The sequence below is a fragment of the Neophocaena asiaeorientalis genome, unplaced genomic scaffold, assembly GCF_003031525.2.
Source record: "Neophocaena asiaeorientalis asiaeorientalis breed wild unplaced genomic scaffold, Neophocaena_asiaeorientalis_V1.1 scaffold96, whole genome shotgun sequence".
In the NCBI taxonomy this organism is placed as follows: Eukaryota; Metazoa; Chordata; class Mammalia; order Artiodactyla; family Phocoenidae; genus Neophocaena; species Neophocaena asiaeorientalis.
The window spans coordinates 1,884,304-1,892,340 of NW_020175831.1; the positions used below are offsets into that span (position 1 = coordinate 1,884,304).

An 8,037-nucleotide genomic window follows, 5' to 3' on the forward strand; every position below is an offset into this window, starting at 1 on the left:
TGGGCCATGCTATAGAAATGAACGGTTGCTGGAACCCCAGAAGTTTCTAACGTACTGAGTGGCAGGGAAGTAAATTTCCTGCCCCAGAAATCTGGCAAAAGAATTCACTCGAGGATTTAAGTCTCAGAAAAAAAGACCGAGGGAAGGAAGCAGAGAAGAGGAGGTCTTTTCCAGGGCCGATAGATTAAGGGTATTTAGATACCACTTAAGAAAGGAACCAGATGCCAGCCAGGTTTGCGCTTCAGTTTAACCACATTCCCTGCAAAACTTGCTTATGGGAAGATCAGAAGCTCTGGCGATCATTACTGAAGAGGATTCAGAGAAATTATCGCCTACTCCCAGTTGAAGAGAGAACAAGTCCTGGTCTTTTTTTGGTGTCAACCTCTACTGAAATGTGCTGTTGTCAAATCAAAAAGGGGACAGATCTGGAATTTTACAACTCTGATGAAAGTGAAATAAAAGGAAATCTGTATCATCTTGATCAAAGCGTGTGCCACCTGAGTCGGCTCCCTGTCTCGTCCCTTGGCCTTGGTGACTCTCCTGTGCTGGAGGTTAAGGATTTGTTAAAGAAGATGGGTTTTGATTAAGTGTCACATTTAGTGTGATGTGACATGCTCTTTATCATTGCAAGGGAAGGCTGGGGGCCAGGAGGAACTTTACAGCTAGTTCCCAATATAAATTAGGAGTCTTGGGGAATGGGTGCTTTGCAGTTGGCCTTGATCTTTCTATGGCCCAGTAGATGTGTGTATGTGAGAGTGTGCACACATGTGTGTGCGTGCATGCGTGTGTGTGTGTGTGTGCTTGGAGAGATGGCAGGAAAGTCAGTTTCCAGGTGCCTGCGCTAATAAGCTGGTTACCCCTCTTGGAGTTTGACTTGCAATTGTAACACAAGGCTCCAGCTCTAAATTTGTCCACGTTCTTGATGTACCGGGCAAAGGTCTTCTGTGCCTTTCCTCCTTTGGAATTTCAGTGTTGCTTAGGGAAATCTCAAAGCCTTCACTCATCCCTCTTGGGGACCATGGCATGAATTTGAAGATGGAGAAGCAGGAGGAAGGATTCCAAGTGCCGCATGCCATTTCTAACCAGAGGCCATGGGTAATGGCTCCCCCAGTTTCACCTAGAAAAAGGAGAGTAGGCAGAGCTAAAGCTGCCTCCCTCCAAATCTAAGATTGTACAACACACCTTCAGATTCTGATCCTGCTTAGTATGGAGCAGTAAGAACACAAAGAAAATGGGGGCACAGAAAATCCTCAGACTGATGGAGAGGGCTCATGAGGTGGGGGACACAGGGGGTGGGGATCTAGGAAAATCTCCCGGAAGAGGCCACTCCCACCCAAAGGCACTCCACCTCCAGATTCATCTTCCTAAAATATTACTGGCATCAAGTACCTTCCTGCTTAGAACCCATTCCATAGTCCTTCGCTTCCCTCCCATTGTCTATGAAAGAAAATCCACACCTCTTATCCTGGTATTTGATGTCACACACCCTGGGTACCACCAAATCGGTCTACTCACTGCTTCCCAAATGATTTCCTTCCTCCTATCTTCCAGCATTTTTGCTCATATTGCTCCCCTACCTGGTTGTCTCCCCTGTTTCTCCTATGGAAAGCCTGCCCATCTTCCAAGGTTTGGCAAAAGCCCTTCCTGTTTTATGAAGGAGTCACAGCCACCTGGGAGAACTCCCTTGTTTTTATTCCAAAAATATGAATGGAGGGCCTGCTAGATGCCCACAAGTGCTCTAGGCACCTGGAATAAGTCAGAGGACAAAATAAAGATGCCTGCCTTCAAGGAGCTTGCCATATAGTAGTCAGGGGGGAAATGTGCAGCAAACACTAAAGATAATGCATAAGTGGTATTACTTGCTTAGTGGCTATGACAGTTGCTATGGACAATTGCTAGTGACAGTCGCTATGGAAAAAAAGAACAAAATAGAGCAGGGAAAGGGAGATAGGAGCCCCTGCAGTTTGGGGGCAGGGGGCCAGCTGCAGTATTACAGGATGGTCACAATAGGTCTTACTGTGATGGTGGAAGACTCGAAGGAGGAGAGAAGTTAGCTAGGGAGACACCACAAGGGAGGGTTCTAGGCAATGGGCACATCTAGTGCGAAGGCCCCCAGGCAGGGCTACCCAGTCTCCAGGAGGGATGGAGGGCCCCTGCTTCCTCTTCACTTTCTAGGTGGTTCTGAAGGCCATATGGCTCTGGAAGAGTGTCTGTAGACAAAGGAAATGTAGGAAAATCCATAATGTCAAATATTTAACAGAAAGGCCCGCAGTGTTTGTTGTGGCCAATTCTGCATTAAGGAAGGAGACAGCAAAGCGATGGAGAGGTGCTTCAGTTTTCATTGATATGTTCAGAGGTAATTTTTTTTTAATTCGAAAAAAATTATTTATTTCTGCTCCTTTCTTACTGTTGAGGAAACAGTCTTAGATACACGTCTGAAGTCATGTACTACCACCCACTGTTTAAAGGCAAAGCACCATAGGTAAAGTGGATCAGCCATCCAGGGTTCTCAGCATATGGGATCCTGCTTCCTGATTTTACCTTAATTTCTGAAAATCAGAAATGGCATCTCCAAAAAACGTTAAGGGCGTTGTAAGAAAGATCATTGTATTTAGTAGCACAGTTGTAGAAATGGAGCATATTTTCTTTAAGAAACAAAAAACTAAGAACATGCCAGTTAACATCGTCAGTATGTCACCATAGGTCAGCAGGACAAAAATACTGTGATAAGCTTATCTCTTCCATACGCAGAAAGCATTCTAGTCCAAGCTTTAATGTTTCCTATCTTTTCACAGATGCTTCTTTTTCTGCTGCTTTTCATTCTTTCCCACATTTCATGTTAGAGGATTGATACAGCCTTTAAAACTTCATTAACAGGAGCAAATCCATTATCCACTGATTTCTTCTCAAAAGGCAGGCTAACATTCAGATAGCCCGGCAGTTTCATTCTCATGAATACTCTAGCCATGAAAAACTCAATAGGACACAAATCCAACGAATAGAACAAGAACTCTATTGAGTTTTGGAACGTTTGCTGCATTGGATCGGCCCAGGATTGTGAAACCTAAACCTCCCATTGTAAACAGGAAGCTGTCTGCGGTCCTTCATAGTATATCGTCCATTTGCTCTGTAGGCCAAGAACCTCCGAGGCCCACGTTCATCAGTCACGGAGCCAACACTGGGAGGTTCCACAGTGATGTCATCAATTAATCCTCTGGTGATGAGACGTAAAATACCAGCGCGCAGGCCGCCGTGGCCAGGAACCCAGGGCGGCTTCTTTAGCTCAAGCTGGGACATCGGAGTACTAAGCATGGGACTCAGGACAAAGTCTCCATGTTTTTGGCAGCAGAAGCAGCTCTCAAACCCTACACACCACCCAAAACCAGCTAAGATAATTTTTAAAAGACATTAAAATTATAAACGTTATTAACTGGCAATCGCTTCTTGATAACAAATACATTCGTGAAATTGCAAGCCACCCTTCATTATACAGTCACTTGCTGTCTCCTTGATCCATCGCTGACTCACCAGTTCCCCTGCAGTTTGGCCGGGGCCCTCATCACAGACACTGCTCTGAGCCTTTCTAATACCTTCTCCTAGGGACACTCTTCCAGCCCCACTTGCACTTGGAGGTAATCTGGCGTTGTGATGGAGTCAGGAGCGGAGTCCCTGAGTCTTCACTTCCTTCCTCTACGTCTTTCGGCAACTCAGCCTATCTGTGCCTCAGTTCACACATCTATAAAAAGGGGTTTGGGCTTCCCTGGTGGCGCAGTGGTTGAGAGTCCGCCTGCTGATGCAGGGGCCACAAGTTCGTGCCCCGGTCCAGGAAGATCCCACATGCCGCGGAGCGGCTGTGCCCGTGAGCCATGGCCGCTGAGCCTGTGCGTCCGGAGCCTGTGCTCCGCAACGGGAGAGGCCACAGCAGTGAGAAGCCCGCGTACCGCAAAAAAAAAAAAAAAAAAAAAAAGGGGTTTATCCTAACATTGTCCTGCAGCTCACTTGAGATAATCCACACAAAACACAGGGCTGGGGCCTGGCACACAGTCGACCCACACAAGTGCTCAGCGCTGTAACCGGCCTCCCGCCTGGGCTTCATGCCTCCTGTTACAGCTTTCTTCCTCTTTCTGCTGGAACCACTCAGACTTCACAGCTCCTGCTCTCTTTATCACGTTCCTGCCCACCCCATGAGTGCTGAGGTTTCCCAGGCTCTCTCTGCCCAAACTTCCTACGTGGCCTCTTCGCAACCATAGCAGTGGCTTCAATTCCCTCCCTCCCCATATATGTTAGTGGCCACCACCTGATTTCTCTATCCCAGCCCCTCGCCTGCCCTCCAGACTGGAGTATTCCTGTGGACCAAGCACCTGTCTCGCAGTCCACTCAATCCAAACCTGTTTCAGACCGCCCTCGCCTCCAACTCCACACCACCAACCCCCCACCTTCTCCAATCCCTGTCTGTCTTTTCCACTCCCTCTCTCCCATCCTGTCATTCATTCATTTAATCCTCAACTCTCTGGAGTATTCACAAGGCTAAGAAAGATCTTTACAAAGTGGTTCCCACTCTCAGGGATCTCCCAGGTCAGGGGCAGATAATTACAATTCAAAGAAGAAAGAGGTTTGACAGAAGGAAGCACAGGACTTAGGAGAGAGGGCAGGAGGGGGCCTATCTAGTCTGCGGGGTCCAGGCTGACGTCTCTTAAGAGGGTGTGCTCAGCAGGAACAGACTTGAATAAAGTTTCATCTAGGAGCAGGGCAAGGGTGTGGTGGAAGGCCTCTTAATCGATTGCTCATTACCTAAGGGAAGAAATAAGGAGGCCTCCAGGCCCTAGTCACTCTCGCCTGAGGAGACTCTGTCCTACTTCGGAACAGGCATTTATTATTCTTATTATTTTTGGTCGTGCCCCATGGCATGCGGGATCTTAGTTCCCCAACCAGGGATCAAACCCACGCCCCCTGCAGTGGAAGTGCAGAGTCCTAACCACTGGACCGCCAGCGAAGTCCTAGAACAGGCATTTAAATACATGTCTATCCCACAGGAAGCAAGTATACTGCTGTTGCTGAGAGATCCCTTACCATTTTGCTTTTAAAAATTATATAGCTACCAAAAAAAGAATTTAACATTTATTACCTGTGAATTTCTCTCAAAGGTCATGAATAGTCCGAAACTCTTGGATATGAGAGAAATTTAACCTACAAATTGATCTCAAATTTAATGACATTTTTATGAAATCAAAGGTAACGATGAAAGGAGCTGACATCATTTACATTTAATCCTCAACGCTCTGGAGCATTCACAAGGTTAAGAAAGATCTTTACAAAGTGGTCCCTACTCTCGGGGAGAGTAGCCACTGCAATAAAAATCTGTAAATTTTAATTTTGCACTTTTCTTCTTATCTTTTTGAGTCCATGCTTTCCCCGCCCCTGCTCCTCCAGATTTCAAGGGTTTTAGTAAGACCTTGGCACATTTGTAGCCCTGGTGATAAACTTAGGGAATACATGGGTCATCAGAGACAAGCCCTCAACAGCCAGGACAGAAAGGACAGTTGGCTTTATGCTCTCCCCAGAGGTGACAGTTTTCAGTGCTGGTTCCATTCCACCCAGAATGGTGACATTAGGCGCCTAAACACAGACTGGCAGGGGTGTAGGGGACCCGGGGGAAACAGAGGGCAGCACCTTCTGAAACTGAGTGGAAGGCACAAGGCTGACTTTTAAAACATTCCCTCCTTTACCAAAGTAATACAGTCTCATTAAATAAAATTTGGATAACATGGGAAAGTACATTAAAGAAATTTTATCCCACCTGGACCTGTTAGCCAAACACAAGCATTGCTCACTTTTTTATCTTCTGGTGATTTTCTCTGCAAAGAGTCGTTCCTTTTTTTTTTTTTTTAAATGTAGTTGTAATTGTGCCTACTATTTCATATCCTGCTTTTCCTACTTACTGTATTCTGTTTCCTTCTGTCATTATTCACTTCAGTTTACAGTAAGGGTACATAAAATGTCATCACGGGATTTATCAAAGTTTTCTTAACCATTGCCCTATAGTCAAACATTTAAATTGCTTTTAATGTTTTGCTATTATACATGTTTTTTTTGTTATTTTCAGTGGTATTGCAATTTAAACCTTTTTTGACACTTAGGATTGTTTCTTAAGATAGATCTCAGAAGTGGAATTATTGAGTTGACAAATATGAATATTTCTAAGAGTTCAAATCCATATTGCTGAATTGTTCCCCAGAGAGGACTGTATTAATGTACACTGCCTCTAGCAATACATAAAAATTCCAGCTACCTGATGGCTTCAACTGCATGGCTATTATCACTAATTTTTTTTCTTCTGCTAACTTAATAGGTAGAAAGTGAGCTTATTTCTTATGTAAACTTTATAGTGTGGTTTATCATACATTCAGAGAAGTATAGAAATCATGAGTGAATGTTCACAAAGTGAACACCCCCTAAGTAACCAGACCCCCGATCACGAAACTGAACATTACCAGAAGCCCAGAAGCCCCTGCTGTGCCCCGTTCACCCTCCTCTACCCCAGCCAAGGGTAACTGCTATCCTGACTTCTCGCACCGTAGGTTAATGTTGGAAAGTGGCATTATTAAGTATTTTCATTTCCTTGATGACTAGAGGAGTTAACCATTTTTCCGTGTGTTAGTTGATGAACTGTAGTTCCTCTTTTGTAAATTGTCTTTTCAAGTTCTTTGTCCAGTAAATGGTTGACTCTTAAGCAATCTCCTAATGTAAGTTTGGCTAAGGTCGGACTGTAGTCGTCATCACATTGTTCAAAAATGGAGAAGTGTGTGTGTGTGTGTGTGTGTGTGTGTTTACGCTCCCATGATCTCACTCTGACAATACTCCTCTTATTTATTTATGCTTCTTTACTGCAAAGCAAGATGGTGCCTCTGTAGGCAACACCTGGCAGGGGTAACTTTTCGGTGACAGAGCTGAGCCTAAATAGACTGCTGTTCTTTCGGTGTCTGTGAGAATAACAGAAATAGGTCACTGAACCTTTTTAAAAATAGAACTGACACATTTGGGGAAAGCATTTTTTCTGCTGAGATAGCACACAGTACAAGATGAAATGATCTCTAGAGGGTAGATGAATTTAGACACTTGATATTAAAAATAAATATTCTTCATGGCAGTAACTCACAGGAAACAGAGTGTCTTTCATAAGAAAGGTCTCTAAACAGTGCTACCTTATGTAAAGTTTTCCCACCTCAGTTCCGGTGTGGGCTCTTCTGAGGGGCAAGCAACAGCTGTAGATGGAGAGAAGGGCCACCTCATCAGCTGTGGTCAGTGTTGGTTCCGTCACCAAAGCCAAGATCTCCTGTCTCACTGGGTTTGCTTCCTCCCCTCTTAAGTGTTACACAACCGCCTGCCCACCCTTGGATGGCTCTCCATAGCTGCAAAACAGGCAGGGACAAGGCCATCTCGTCACCTGGGTGCAGCTCCATTCCAGGCCTTCCAAGGGCTTCACTGATTTGTGGAAGGCCAGCTCCAGCATCTCTGCCCACAGGCTCCCCAAGAGCTGTCTAGGGGCCCTAGGCCTGCCCTGTGGGGGGCCCTTCTCTGTCTGCTTCTGAGACATCCTCAGAAATCTCTCTCTGGCTATTGCCCCAGCTCCCGCCCCTTCTCACCCACCCACCCATCCTGCTACCTTCAGAAGCCCTGTGCACCTCAGAGGCAGATGCTTATGTCTTCTCCAGGGATCACCAAGGTGCTGCCTACACCACCATGCTTGGGCTCCACTAATGAGAAAGGCAAGATCTGTTGGCTAGAAAAGCAGGGCCTGGAGTTACTGTGGGAAAGACACTTCAGTACAGCCCCCCAAATGTCGAGGAGGATACATGAGGAGGTTGGCTATCGCAGGAGTTGGGGGGTGAATAGTAGCAAGGAAGGAGGATGCAGAGCTGGGACAGGGACACCTGTGTTTCAGGAAAGTCTGGCCGCAGGGAGAGAGGGTACGCAAGCAGTGGCTACAGGGGATTGGGGAGTAGGAGAGGACAGACAGACAGCTGTGAGGCATTTCTC

The 8,037-nt window shown here is 45.9% G+C and overlaps 1 pseudogene; it reads right to left on the reverse strand.

Moving 5' to 3' along the window:
* Window positions 1-2,839: 2,839 nt before the first annotated feature.
* LOC112391485 (oligosaccharyltransferase complex subunit OSTC pseudogene) lies at window positions 2,840-3,341 on the reverse strand (annotated as a pseudogene).
* Window positions 3,342-8,037: the final 4,696 nt, after the last annotated feature.